General features: G+C 39.4%; 1 long non-coding RNA gene across 1 annotated transcript in view; it reads right to left on the bottom strand.

Annotated features, from left to right (window-relative positions):
- Positions 1–14,321, bottom strand: part of LOC138666408 (uncharacterized) — a 43,241-nt gene extending 28,920 nt beyond the window's left edge. Inside the window, exon 1 of the long non-coding RNA XR_011318572.1 lies at positions 14,173–14,321. This is a non-coding gene — a long non-coding RNA (uncharacterized lncRNA). The remainder of the gene's footprint in view (positions 1–14,172) is intronic.
- Between the last annotated feature and the right edge of the window lie 1,862 nt (positions 14,322–16,183).

The following is a 16,183-nucleotide window of genomic DNA, read 5'->3' as shown; positions in this document are numbered from 1 at the left end:
GCAGAAACGTATGCACAATTTGCTACATTGGTTTGAAAACCATTATCCATGCTAACAGTTCAGACATGATGTGACTAATTCAAGATATGTTGGCAATTGATGTATGAGTCATAGAATAGCTTGTAATATATGCCACCTCCCCATGGTGGTATTGCTTGTGTTGCAATCATTTACAATACTTTAAGCATAAAAAAATCTTATTACCAGCAGTGGTACACATTCAGTGTAATACATCTTATAGATAGATAGATCAATGATACATAGATAGATAGATAGATAGATAGATAGATAGATAGATAGATAGATAGATAGATAGATAGATAGATATAAGATAGATTGATAACAGATAGATATGGGATAGATAGATAGATAGATAGATAGATAGATAGATAGATAGATAGATAGATAGATAGATAGATAATGGATAGATAGATAGATAGATAGATAGATAGATAGATAGATAGATAGATAGATAGAGCGCCAGAAAGCTAGATAGATAGACAGAAATATAGATATGGGATAGACAGATAGATAGATAGATAGATAGATAGATATGGGATAGACAGATAGATGATAGCTAGATAGATAATAGATAGATCAATAATAGATAGATAAATAGATAGATAGATAGATAGATAGAGAGAACAGACTCTGCCAGCAGTGCCCCCAGGAGGCCGTGGAGGATGAGGCCCACTTCCTGCTGAGGTGCCCCAAATACTCCGCAGTGAGGGACACTCACTTCAAGAGACTGTCTGATCTCCTCCCAGATTTCACCTCCAAGGAGGAGGAAGAGAAACTGCCGATAATACTGGGGGAAGAGGAAAGTGCAGTGGCCGTAGCAGCGGAATATGTCAGTGCCTGCCACAGACTAAGAGGAGCCTGATATGTCATGGACTCCCGTACCCCAACACTGGACATATCCCTATCCCCCGACTAAAGAGCCCGATATGTCATGGACTCCTATACCCCACCCTGGAAACATTCCCTATCCTCTAAAAGGAATTTGATATTCCCTGGACCTCTATATGCCCCCCCTCCCCCACCCCCGTATTTTTACCATATGCTTTGGCAATGCTAACATGTACTTAGTCCTGCCAATAAAGCTCATTTGAATTTGAATTTGAATTTGAATTTGATAGATAGATAGATAGATAGATAGATAGATAGATAGATAGATAGATAGATAGATATGGGATAGATAGATAGCAAATCAAATTTGTGTTGAATTTTTTGAAATTTGCTGAATTCAAACAATTTGAGATTTGCTTCATGCGAATCATCTAAAACAGCTGCTGACATTTTGCACTTTTCAAAGGATTGCATCAGCCAGAGAAGGCTTATATGGCGTCAGCAGCAACTAGGCACGCTTCCACATAATGCCTTGCAGCAATGACATCACATGGAACAACGCATCCTATCAGGAGAGACTATCATAGCCTGTAAAAAAGCAGAAGCAGTGAATGCAGCAGCCAATGTGGAGAGAATATGAATAGTGTGAGGGCACTAGAGACAGGGAGAGAAGGCCATAAACAGTGAACAAATTCTACACATAGGGACGGATTAATTAAGACTAGGTAAGCTTATTCGCATGCTACGCCAGGCTGGAGTACAAGATTCCCAATTCTTTATGTATTGGATGAAGATAATGCAGCAGCTTCAGCATTTGAGTTACAAATTATTTTTTTCATTTTCCATGCTGAAGGATACCAACAATAGCTAAAAAAAGTCTACTAAAAACTCAGTGTCTGTTACACAAAGGGTGCGCATCACAAACTATTGAGTTTTTGCACTTCTTATATATTGGTCTAATTTAACATATATTTGCTACACTAATAGTGTGTTGCCATTGTTTTTTAAGTGGGCGATGAAAGTAGCATTTTTTGATCAGTCCGTTTTTGGGAAGAGTGAAATAAATGTGTTCTAAATAACACAAAAGAGAACTTTAAAAAATTCCAAACATTTAACTGTGGTACCGTCTACCTGCCATAGTATCTCAAACTGTTTTCCCATACCTGTTTAATTTGGCAAATTGGACATCTGTACACGCTACACCAATTTTAAAGCCTGCTGATGCTGTTATTTTTTCAGGATGCTATGTAGGTACTTTGCATTTCTTGTATTTTTTGTATGTTGTAAATGGGAGAATTGTGTTAAAAAAATACAAAAAAGAATTGAAAAAATACACATATTGAACTGTGTGACTGTATATCTCACAGAGTGTTCATGTCACAAAGTACTGTTATTTTGCTCATGAGATTAAAAATTAGATTGCACTGATGCTTAGCACTTCATATTTGCCCAGCTGCCTAGTTTGATTGGCAGCTGCCACCTGCTACATGGAAATAAACGTATATACAAGGTAAAATCCATGCGATGCCCTTGATCTCCTGTAATAAAAAATAAAATAAAAAGCCAACAATATACCTATACCTGTCCGTTTTTTGTTGCATGCCGTAATCCATATCTGGGGTATATACAGTTTTCAACCAGGACGGTACCAAGATGCACCGCCCCGGCTGAAAACTACTGGTGAATGAGGAGATGCTGCCAGCGCAGCTTCAGTAACTAGTGGTGCCGTCACTGAAGCTGCGCTGCCTCACAGCCTGAACTGGGATGACCTCTGGAGCGTGGGAACATGAACTGGCATTAACAAGGAGAAAATGGAACCCAAAATATGTTGTGCAATTTCTCCTGAGTATGCAGATACCCCATATGTGGGGGGGGAACTACCAATTGGCAGGGCTCAGAAAGGAAGGAGTGACGTTTTGGAACTCAGACTTTGATGGAATGGTCTGTGGGTGTCATGTCACATTTTGAAAGTCTCTGATGTGCATAAACAGTGGAACCACATGGCAAGTGACCCCATTTTGGAAACCTGACCCCCTAAAAGAATTTATCTAGATGTGTGATGAGCACCTTCAACCCACTGAATTTTACAATGTTGATCTGTGAAAATGAAAAAAATCATTTTTCCCACAAAAATGTTGCTTTAGCCCCATTTTTCCATTTTCACAATGATAGCAGGAGAAAGTGGACCTTGACATTTGTTGTGCAATTTCCCCTGAGTGCACAGATACCCCATATGTGGTCAAAAACAACTTTTGATATACAGTACAAAGCACAGAATGGAAGAAGCACCATATTCACGTTCACGTTTTGAAGGAATGCTTTAAGGGTGCCATGTCACTTTGGAAGAACCCATGAGGTGTCAGAACAGCAAGATTTATATGACCTCAGTTTCCAAACTACACCCACAATGAATTCATCTAGGGGTGCGGTGATCATATTGACCCCACATGTGTCTCACAGAATTCTATACCACTGGGCGGTGAAGAAAGAATAATTACTTTATGCCCACTAAAATGTTGTTTTGGTTCCAAGTTTTTAATTTTTGCAAGTGCTAATAGGAAAAAATGGACCTCAGTTTGTATTAAAAAAATTCTCCTGAGTGCGGCAATACCCTACATGTAATCGGAAAATACTTTTCAGGCACAGGGAAAAGCTCAGAAGGAAAGGTGCACCATATTATAGTTCAGATTCCACTGTTATGGTTTGTGGGTGCCATGACCCACTGGTTGAGCTCCTGAGGTGCCAGAACAGCAGATCCCCTCATAGGTGAGCCCATTTTACAAACTACACCTCTCAATAAATTCATCTAGGGGTGCAGTGATCATATTGACACCACAGGTGTGTCACAGAATTTTATAGATTAATACTTTGTAGTAAATCCTTAACTGTTAACAGGAATAGGCCATTTTTTGTTGTCTGTTTTATGTCTGACTTGCTGCAGGTATGGTTTTTCTGGGTTTTATTTAATACAAATAAGGTATGCAAGATTTTTTGTGTAGTGGTGCTGGCTATTTTTTTTAATTGTTCATTTTGAAGGAGAATGTCTACTTAGACGCAACATGACACAGCTGTCTTATATGTTAGTAATAAGCATCTTTATTTAGAAATAAAGCTGAAAACATGCCCTTAACCCCTTTACCCCCGAAGGTAGTTTGCACGTTAATGACCGGGACAATTTTTACAATTCTGACCACTGTGACTTTATGAGGTAATAACTCTGGAACACTTCAACGGATCCCGGTGACTCTGAGATTATTTTTTCGTGACATAACATACTTCATGATAGTGGTAAAATTTCTTCGGTATGACTTGCGTTTATTCGTAAAAAAAACAAAACAGAAAATTGGAAAATGTCACAATTCTCAAACTTTGAATTTTCAAGCTCTGAAATCACAGAGTTTTGTCACACAGTATAGTTAATAAATAACATTTCCCACAGGTCTACTTTACATCAGCACAATTTTGGAACCCACATTTTTTTGTTAGGAAGTTATAAGGGTTAAAAGGGACCACATCACATTTGAAGTCACTTTGAGGGGTCTATATGATAGAGGGTACCCAAAAGTGACACCTCTAAAAACTGCACCCTGCAAGGTGCTCAAAACCAGATTCGAGAAGTTTATTAACCCTTCAAGTGCTTCACAGGAATTTTTTGGGAAAAAATATTAACATTTGACTTTTTTTCACAAAAAATTGACTTTAGATCCAATTTTTTTTTATCTTGACAAAACTTGACAACGGTAACAGGAATAAATGGACTCCAAAATTTGTTGTGTGATTTCTCCTGAGCATGCCAATACCCCATATGAGAGAAAAACCACTGTTTTGGCACACAGGAGAGCTCGGAAGGGGAAGGAGCACTATTTGACTTTTTGAATGTAAAATTTGCTGGAACAATTGGCAGACACCATGTCGCGTTTGGAGAGCCTCTGATATGCCTAAACAATGAAACTCCCCCAAAAGTGACAGCATTTTGGAAACCATATCCCTCTTGGAACTGATCTCGATGTGTGGTGAGCACATTGAACCCCCAGGTGCTTCACAGAAGTTTATAATGTTGAGCCATAAAAATAAAAAAAAATCTAAATTTCCCCACAAATATGTTTTTAGCCCCAAATATTGCATTTTCATAACCATAACAGGAGAAATTGCACCATACAATTTGTTGTGCAATTTCTCCTGAGTACGCTTATACCCAATATGAGGGAGGAAACTACTGTTTGGGCACACAGCAGGGCTCAGAAGGGAAGGAGTGTCATTTGACTTTTTGAATGTAAAATTTCCAGGATTCATTAGCGAACGTAATGTCCCATTTGGAGAGCCCCTTATGTGCCTAAACAGTGGAAACCCCCCACAGGTGACCCTATTTTTGAAACTACACCCTTTAAGGAATGTATTTAGATGAGTGGTGAGCACCTTGAACCAAGTGCTTCACAGAAGTTTATAACGTTGTGCCATGAAAATAATAAAATCACATTTTCCTCACAAAAATGTTGTTTTAACCAAAAGTTTTTCATTTTTCTAAGGTCTAACAGGAAAATTTTTTTACAACAAACTGAGGTCCATTTTTTCTTGAGTACGCAATACCCTACATGTAATTGGGAAATACTGTTCAGGCACACTGCAAAGCTCAGAAGGCAAGGAGTGCCCGATTTTGGGTTAGGGTTTGCAGGTGCCATGACCCACTGGGAGAGCCCATGAGGTGCCAGAACAGCAGAAACCCAAAAAGTGACCCCATTTTACAAACTACACCTCTCAATGAATTCATCTCGGCATGCAGTGATCATATTGACACCACAGGTGTGTGACAGAATGTTATACCATTGAGTAGTGAAGAAAAAAAACTATACTTTTACTATCCAAATTTAGTTTTAGATTTTGCATTTTCACTCAAGAAGTGGGTAAAAATGGCACCAAAATTTGTCGCACAATTTCTACTGGCCATTGTAGTGGCCAGTATGCTGTAGTGACCAGGTATGCCCAGCCCGTGCATCTGGAGGCATGCACCCGTAAGATAGGCAGTCTCTCATCACTTCAGATATTTTAAACATGTGGACGCTATATGTGCTTTAGGTACACTGTGGAGCTCATAAGGGAGGTGAGCATTTGGATTTTGGAGCACAGAATTTGCTGAATTTCTTTTGAAGGGTTACAAAGCCATTTTACTTTTCTAGAGCCTTTGTACTACCAGTAACGAGTAAGCCCCTTATATTTCTGTTCAGATGACAGACCTGAGTGAGTGCTTTTTTTGTGGATAGAGATGAAACTTTTATTGGGAACATTTTACATAATAATAATAATAATTTTATTTGTATAGCGCCAAAATATTCCGCAGCACTTTACATTTTAGAAGGGACTTGTACATTACAGCATAGCAATAAACACATAGATCAAAAAAGATACCGAGAGGAATGAGGGCCCTGCTCACAAGCTTACTATCTATAAGGAAATAGGGGCGACACGAAAGGTGGATGGTAAGAATTGCTTCCATTGTTCGGACCAGCTATAGTGTAAGAAATCAGGTGTTCATGTAATGCTGCATGAAACAGTTATCAGCCTAAGTATGTAACAGTACAGACACAGAGGACTATTAAATGCATAAAGCATGTGAGAGCATGATACGAGGAACCTGGTAATGGTAAACATTTTGAATGGGCAACACAAGGAAAGTTAGGTTAATGTGTTGAGGCGGTAGGCCAGTCTGAAGAAATATTTTTTAGGGCATGCTTAAGACTGTGGGTATTGTGGATTAATCGAATTAACCTGGGTAGTGCATTCCCAAAAATTGGCGCAGCACATGAAATGTCTTGGAGACAGGAGTGGGAGGTTCTGATTATTGGAGATGTTAACTTCAGGTCATTAGCAGAACGGAGGGCATGGGTAGGGTGGTAGACTGAAACAAGGGAAGAGATGCAGGGTGGTGCTGAGCCATGGAGTGCTTTGCGGGTGAGGGTAATAAGTTTATACTGAATTCTGGAGTGGAAGGTAACCAGTGTAAAGACTGGCACAAGGTAGAGGCATCGGTGTAATGGTAGGTCAGGAATATGATCCTGACAGATTGGAGAGGGGACAGTTTGGTAAGAGGGAGACCAATTAGCAGAGAGTTACAATAGTCCAGACGAGAATGAATAAGAGAGTTTTTGCAGAGTCTAAAGTAAGGAAGGGTCGAATTTTAAAAATGTTTTTGAGGTGCAGATAACAGGAGCAAGCTAATGATCGGATGTGGGGGATGAATGAAATCTCTGAATCAAGTATGATCCCAAGACAGCAGGCATGCTGTCTTGGGATCATACTTGATTCAGAGATTTTAATGGTAGAATCACACACATGGAAATGGCAATGTCGGGCACAGGTAGGTTAGTAGAGGGAGGAAACACAAGGACTTCAGTTTTTGACAGGTTCAGTTTCAGATAGAGGGAGGACGATATGTTGGAGACAGCGGTAAGACAATCACTGGTGTTTTCTAAAAAGGCAGGCGTGATGTCATAACGTTAGGGATCACATATATCTGGCGCTCTACGCTGAGCACTTACTTTGGAGTTTCCATCTAAATCTCTAAGTGACATGATTCAGATGAAACCCCAGTGGGATCCATTCACTATAATGAGACAGCAAAGTTACTCTGGACTCCACCTGACCTCTGCTCAGCGGTGTCCTTTTCAGCACTTTTATGCAGTCCTGAAAAGATGGACACCGCCGTATCACAGGTTAGACGACATCCACATCCCTCATTATACGGAATCTTCTGCCAGAGGTTCTGTCTGAATCACGTATTTCAGAGATTTATACGGAAACCTCAGTGTAGGCGCTCAACGCAGAGCGCAGGATAAATGTGCACCAAGAAATACTGCAACCGTTGGGAGGCAGAATGAAAAAATGAACAGTATGTAAAGAATTGGTTTTATTTATTTTTTATGCTGTTCCTCGTGCGGTATAAGTGATTAGGCGACTTTATTCTTCCGTCGCTGCGATTACAGCGATACCAGATTTATATCGGATTTTTATCTTTGACTGCTAGCACACACTAAAAGATGCTTTTTATTGCTAAAATTAGATTTTGCATCATCATATTTTGAGAGCTACAATTTTTCCATATTTAGGCCCACAGGGTCAAGTGGGGCTTGTTTTTTGTTGGACGAGTTGTCATTTTTTGATTGCTTTCTATTCTGATTTTTGGGAGGGAGAATGAACAAAAATCTGAAATTCAGGAAAATGTTTTTTTGGGGGGGTGGTTTACCTCATTCCATGTGTGGTAAAATTAATAAGGCAGTTTTATTTTGCGGGTTAGTATGATTACAGCAATACCTTATTTATACAATGTTTTTATGTTTTGGCGCTTTTACACAATAAAAACTATTTATAGAAAAATAATAATTTTTGCATCACTTTATTCTGAGAGCTATAACTTTTTTGCTTTTTTGCTGCAGGAGCTGTATGGCAGCTTGATTTTTGCAGGACAAGAAGACATTTTCAGCGGTACCATGTTTATTCATATCTGTCATTTTGATTGCGTTTTATTCTACTTTTGTTTGACAGTACGATGATAAAGCATTGTTTTTTGCCTTGTTTTTTTATGGTGTTTACTAAAGGGGTTAACTAGTGGGACAGTTTTATAAGTCAGGTTACGAGGAACCTGGTAATGGTAAACATTTTGAATGGGCAACACAAGGAAAGTTAGGTTAATGTGTTGAGGCGGTAGGCCAGTCTGAAGAAATATTTTTTAGGGCATGCTTAAGACTGTGGGTATTGTGGATTAATCGAATTAACCTGGGTAGTGCATTCCCAAAAATTGGCGCAGCACATGAAATGTCTTGGAGACAGGAGTGGGAGGTTCTGATTATTGGAGATGTTAACTTCAGGTCATTAGCAGAACGGAGGGCATGGGTAGGGTGGTAGACTGAAACAAGGGAAGAGATGCAGGGTGGTGCTGAGCCATGGAGTGCTTTGCGGGTGAGGGTAATAAGTTTATACTGAATTCTGGAGTGGAAGGTAACCAGTGTAAAGACTGGCACAAGGTAGAGGCATCGGTGTAATGGTAGGTCAGGAATATGATCCTGACAGATTGGAGAGGGGACAGTTTGGTAAGAGGGAGACCAATTAGCAGAGAGTTACAATAGTCCAGACGAGAATGAATAAGAGAGTTTTTGCAGAGTCTAAAGTAAGGAAGGGTCGAATTCTAAAAATGTTTTTGAGGTGCAGATAACAGGAGCAAGCTAATGATCGGATGTGGGGGATGAATGAAATCTCTGAATCAAGTATGATCCCAAGACAGCAGGCATGCTGTCTTGGGATCATACTTGATTCAGAGATTTTAATGGTAGAATCACACACATGGAAATGGCAATGTCGGGCACAGGTAGGTTAGTAGAGGGAGGAAACACAAGGACTTCAGTTTTTGACAGGTTCAGTTTCAGATAGAGGGAGGACGATATGTTGGACACAGCGGTAAGACAATCACTGGTGTTTTCTAAAAAGGCAGGCGTGATGTCATAACGTTAGGGATCACATATATCTGGCGCTCTACGCTGAGCACTTACTTTGGAGTTTCCATCTAAATCTCTAAGTGACATGATTCAGATGAAACCCCAGTGGGATCCATTCACTATAATGAGACAGCAAAGTTACTCTGGACTCCATCTGACCTCTGCTCAGCGGTGTCCTTTTCAGCACTTTTATGCAGTCCTGAAAAGATGGACACCGCCGTATCACAGGTTAGACGACATCCACATCCCTCATTATACGGAATCTTCTGCCAGAGGTTCTGTCTGAATCACGTATTTCAGAGATTTATACGGAAACCTCAGTGTAGGCGCTCAACGCAGAGCGCAGGATAAATGTGCACCAAGAAATACTGCAACCGTTGGGAGGCAGAATGAAAAAATGAACAGTATGTAAAGAATTGGTTTTATTTATTTTTTATGCTGTTCCTCGTGCGGTATAAGTGATTAGGCGACTTTATTCTTCCGTCGCTGCGATTACAGCGATACCAGATTTATATCGGATTTTTATCTTTGACTGCTAGCACACACTAAAAGATGCTTTTTATTGCTAAAATTAGATTTTGCATCATCATATTTTGAGAGCTACAATTTTTCCATATTTAGGCCCACAGGGTCAAGTGGGGCTTGTTTTTTGTTGGACGAGTTGTCATTTTTTGATTGCTTTCTATTCTGATTTTTGGGAGGGAGAATGAACAAAAATCTGAAATTCAGGAAAATGTTTTTTTGGGGGGGTGGTTTACCTCATTCCATGTGTGGTAAAATTAATAAGGCAGTTTTATTTTGCGGGTTAGTATGATTACAGCAATACCTTATTTATACAATGTTTTTATGTTTTGGCGCTTTTACACAATAAAAACTATTTATAGAAAAATAATAATTTTTGCATCACTTTATTCTGAGAGCTATAACTTTTTTGCTTTTTTGCTGCAGGAGCTGTATGGCAGCTTGATTTTTGCAGGACAAGAAGACATTTTCAGCGGTACCATGTTTATTCATATCTGTCATTTTGATTGCGTTTTATTCTACTTTTGTTTGACAGTACGATGATAAAGCATTGTTTTTTGCCTTGTTTTTTTATGGTGTTTACTAAAGGGGTTAACTAGTGGGACAGTTTTATAAGTCAGGTTGTTGCAGACACGGCAATACTAAATATGTGTACTGTTATTTTTTGGGGGTTTTTTTTCATACAAATATTTATTTAAGGATACAATATCTTTTGATTTTGTTATTATTTATTTTGTCCCACTATGGAGCTATCATTTTTTACAGGCTGATCACTTGTATATTGCATATTGTACAGCAGCATCCCCATGCTGTATAAACTATCAGCTCTGCACTTACAGAGGAACTTGCTGATCATACACTGCTCATGATCAGCAAGTTTTCTACCTAGTTCTGATGACTTGGATGTCGCCACTTGATACAGCCAATTTTCATTTTTGCGTTTTTGTTTTTTACTATTCTTCTTCAAAGAACCATAACTTTTTTTTATTTTCCAGTCAATATCAGGGCTTGTATTTTATGGGACAATTTGTACTTGTATATGACATTTTTCATTCATTCATTTTACCATACAATCGTACAGTGTACTGGAAAGCAGAAAAAAATAGCAAATTGCCCCCCCAAAAAATGCAATTCCGACATTGTTTTGGGATTTTATTTTTATGATGTTCATTGTATAGTAGAAATTACCTGGCAAAATTATTCTCCAGCTCAGTAGAGTTACGGCGGGGCAAATTGTTTATTTTTTTATTATTATGTTAATGTATGAAAAAGAAATGTGGAAATTTGTAAAAAAAAAAATGTATTTGCATCAGTAGAGCTGTATGAAGGCTTGTTTCTTGAGGCACAAGTCAAAATTTTTATTCATACCATTTTTGGATATAGGAAAAAAAGGGAACAGCACAATGTCAACTTATCTTCAGGTGCAGGGCCCCAGGATAGCAGTCCATGTATCCAAATAAATCGATATAAGTCAAAAAATGAGGCAGCACTCCATATAGTCAGTTTTCAACTTTGCAGGATTTAATCAACCCACTGTGCAGGGCGACGTTTCGGCTCAGACTGAGCCTTTCTCAAGGCTTGAGAAAGGCTCAGTCTGAGCCGAAACGTCGCCCTGCACAGTGGGTTGATTAAATCCTGCAAAGTTGAAAACTGACTATATGGAGTGCTGCCTCATTTTTTGACATATACCATTTTTGGATAGCTATGATGCTGTGATTGCTTTTTATTGCATTTTTCTCACCAGAAATCTGCAATCTTGGTGTTTCTAATTTTGTTTTCCCTTACGGTGTTTACTGATCGGGGATATTTAGTTTTGTATTTTGATAGATTTTACAAACCCAGTGGTACCACAGGGATGGGCAATTACGGTAATTTTTCTGAGGGGTTCTTCTGTTAAGGAGGGCCAAACCAATGCTTTGCAATTCTGTTCAATATTAATATTAACCCTTTCATGACATTTGACGTATATTAACGTCAAAGGCCCTGCCTTAGATGCGCGTCTTTGGCGCTGAGCCCGAATTTTTCCCTGCACTTGATGGCTGATTTAATCAGCCATCAAGTGACTTTAAGGGCTCATACTCACATGCTAGAAACTCGGATGAGTCTCGCAGGTCAATAATGGGCACTGCACCCGGAACTCAGATCAGAGCGTGCGGTCGCATAGCAATACATGTAGCTGCACGCTCCGCTCCTGAGTGCTAGGTGCAGTGTCGGATATTGACGTGCGAGACTCATCCGAGTTTCTCACATGTGAGTATGAGCCCTAACAGACGCAGGTGGAGCAGTGATCCACCTGTGGCTGTTAACCTGTTAAATCCCACTGTCAATCACTGACAGCAAGATTTAATTTGCGCCAGCTGTAAGCAGCTTACAAATACCACTCAATGGTGCTCCAGTCAAATGATTGTGGGGCACCGATGGGTTGCCATGACAGCTGGGAGTCTGCAGAAGTCCCTCGTGCTTGTCATAGTGAATCTCCTGTGAATGCCGGCCAGGGGCTGGCATTTATAGGAGATCATGATTTTCTCCAAACACAGCACTGCTATGTATAGCACAGGCAACAGGATGATCAAGTCTCCCAAAGGAACTATTGAATAAAGTGAAAAGTGTGAAAAAAGGGTTTTAAAAATATGAAAAAAATAAACACAAAAGTTCAAATCACCCTCCTTGTGCCCGTCGCTGATTGGTCGTGGCAGCCATGACAGGCAGCTGGCGAGTCCAATCAGCGACGTGACGGAATTGCCAACAGGAAAACGGAAGTACCCCTTAGACAATTATATATATAGATAGCTGCAGTTTGGATTTCAATGGATCACCATAAAGACAGGCACATGGGACTGCAGCAGAACTTGACATTTAACTGGTTAACAGTAGCAGGTGGAACTCAGCAGAAGGCAGAGACAGATGATGGCTGGATAACGCAGCCATCATCTGCTGGGAATATGGGGGGCTCAGCCTCTGAGCCAGCTCCATACACTGACTTCTGACTTGGACGGTTCATGTTTAAATTTAGTACAAAATCCAATTGCCACTGTTCCACTGATTCTTGAACGATTTTCTTATTCTTCTGGGCCCTTTATTTCTAAAGTTATGTCCCCAGTAATAAATATGCAAATTTTCCCTTTCCCAAATGGACATATACCACATAACTTTTGCCACAGTAGAGAAAAGCCTAACACCCACAGTTCAGTGGTATACACCCAGTTGGTTGAAGGAAAAAGGTTGCATCTTTAATAACGGGCACATAAATTTACAACAGACGGGCCCAGAAAAAACTGTTCCAGAATTAATGGAACAGTGACAATTGGAAGAGGCACTCAGATTAAATTAGAAAATCCCACAAAACGTATTTTTAACCATTGGCTATATTATTGGCTATATTATATCCTCCATCAGCTCAATATACTTTAATACCCTTAATTTTTTTGTCTCCCTAGTTGTTTTATAAAATCGACTATTTAAATGGCTGCGCGAATACATGATTAATGATAATCTAAATTCAGGATCTTGCAGAGTTCTAAGTTGGTTCCAGGAAGTGTATTATAACCATAGATATCCCTGCTTAGCCATTAAAATATTGTGAGTTATTCATTGACTCTCATACAGGTTTCTGCCGGTAAAAGAAACGTGTCAGTTTTACAGACGGAAGAAAAACATGGAAGAAATCATATTTTTAGTAACCAATTTCTCTTTTCTTAGTAGGAACACTGCACCGTGGTGTGGACCTGTAGACTAGGTAGATGTCAGACTGCAGGACAAATGCATTATATTTTTTCATTACAGAAATCTAAATTCACATGCAAAATGATTAATCTTTCTAAAAAGTAATATCCATTGTGACGTCACATAATCTAAATGTCAGGGTGACATCTGCGTGGGAGCAGGAAGAAGATGGGTGGGGCTTAAACAAGGACAAATTAATCATTGTGACCTCGTGTCCCTCATCCATCAAGTTATAGGCATGTAATTCCAGGTTTACTTTATGGCACCTGCTCATATATCCAAGGTAATCAGTGATCACTGCATTTACACTTTCCTTATCATCCCTCCCCGCCATGATGAAAGACTAATTATTTGGGATCTAAGTCTAATGTGACATATGTATAGTTCTCATTTTCCCCTTCATGCAAATGTTTTATTTCCAGTAAAGTTCCCGCTATTGCAGACATTTTACTAGCAGCTGTAATTTCAGCATCCAAAGAGCACTTGTGCCTAATACATGCAAGTTACTTGTGACATTGCTATATAATACATAGAAATGATGTTAACGCACTTCTCATAAAGCTGCCTAGGTGAAAAAAATAGGTAAAAATCTTACTTTCATGATTCTTACGATGCGTTCACTCTGTCCAGCCATCGCTCACATTCTCTCTTCTTAGCCTTCATTTTCCATAAAATCCCCTCCTCTATCGGGCCCTTTTTACATCTGGAGTTTCTAAGTGCTAATTACTCAGTGGGAGTCCTGTGGCTGCTTTACTGCTTGTGTAACGGGGACTGTACTAGGATTAACCTTCCTTCTCTGTGCAAAGCTAGCACCCATAGCAATCTCCTCCTTCGCACAAAATAAAGGGGACCGGCTACACTCACTACACTTGCAAATCCTTCTCAGGATGCACAGACTACTTTCCTGGAGCCCTCTCATCCTTTCTACTGCTCTGGGATTTTTCCCTCTCTATGAAGCTTCAAGGAATAATCACTCTATGTGCCGAGTAGAAAGGGGAGAATTCCAACATTCCATATTTCCGTCCTTAAATCTTATGTATATCTGCCTACAACATCATTCTTAACTAAAGTCATACTGAAATACAAATTATGGCTAAAGTATATGATGTATATCTGCAATTTTTTTAGACATTACAGATGCTACTCATTTTATCAATGTTTATACATAGTTTCAATATATTAGTTATTGTGTGGCACTGTATCAAAAGCTTTTGAAAAGTCCATATACACTACGTCCACTGGGTTCCCTTGGTCCAGTCCGGAACTTGCTTCTTCAAAGAAATTGATCAGATTAGTCTGACAGGAACGGTCCCTAGTAAACCCGTGCTGATACTGGGTCATGAGGTTATTCCTCTTCAGATACTCCAGTATAGCATCCCTTAGAATTCCCTCCAGGATTTTACCCACAGTAGAGGTTAAGCTTACTGGCCTATAATTACCGAGTTCAGTTTTTGTCCCCTTTTTGAATATTGGCACCACATTTGCTATATGCCAGTCCTGTGGTACAGACCCTGTTATTATGGACTCTTTAAAGATTAAAAATAATGGTCTATCAATGACTTTACTTAATTCCTGCAGTACTCGGTGGTGGATCCCATCCGGGCCCGGAGATTTGTCAATTTTAGTGATTTTTAGACGTTGCCGTACTTTCTGCTGGGTTAAGCAGGTGACATTTAATGGAGAATTTTTGTTACCACTGATCATATTGTCAGCCATGGGATTTTCTTGTGTAAATACTGATGAAAAAAAGTCATTTAGCATATTGGCTTTTTCCTCATCCTCGTCCACCATTTCACCCAGACTATTTTTAAGGGGGCCAACACTATAATTTTTTAATTTCTTACTATTTACGTAGTTAAAGAATATTTGGGGATTATTTTTACTCTCTTTGGCAATGAGTCTCTCTGTCTCAATCTTTGCTGCCTTGATTTGCTTTTTATAGAATTTATTTAATTTTCTGTATTTATTTAATGCCTCCTCACTACCTACTTTCTTTAATTCTCTAAATGCTTTCTTTTTGTCACTTATTGCGCCCCTTCCAGCTCTATTTAGCCATATTGGTTTCCTTTTATTTCTAGCATGTTTATTCCCATACGGTATATATTGTGCACAGGTCCTTGCCAGGATGCTAATAAACGTCTCCCACTTTCTTTGTGTATTTTTATGTCTCAGGATATCGCCCCAGTTAATTGTACTAAGATCATCTCTCATCCGTTGGAAATTTGCCCTCCTGAAGTTTAGTGTCCTTGTAATCCCTCTACTACACATCTTATTAAGGGATACATGAAAACTTATTATTTTGTGATCACTATTCCTCAAGAGACCCCAACCCTTATATTTGCTATGCGGTCTGGCCTGTTGGTTAATATTAGGTCTAGCAGTGCCCCCCTTCTTGTTGGGTCCTGAACCAGTTGTGAAAGGTAATTGTGTCTCATAGTTGTCAAAAACTGATTACCTTTGCTGGAACTGCAGGTTTCTGTTCCCAAATCTATTTCAGGGTTGTTGAAGTCCCCCATGATAATGACTTCTCCTTGAGTCGCAGCTTTATCCATTTGCTTTAGGAGGATATTCTCCGTCGCTTCCATTATTTTTGGAGACTTATAACA

Source organism: Ranitomeya imitator, chromosome 1, assembly GCF_032444005.1.
Source record: "Ranitomeya imitator isolate aRanImi1 chromosome 1, aRanImi1.pri, whole genome shotgun sequence".
NCBI lineage: Eukaryota > Metazoa > Chordata > Amphibia > Anura > Dendrobatidae > Ranitomeya > Ranitomeya imitator.
Note: the sequence above shows the minus strand (reverse complement) of the source record. Positions and strands in the feature narration are given on the sequence as shown.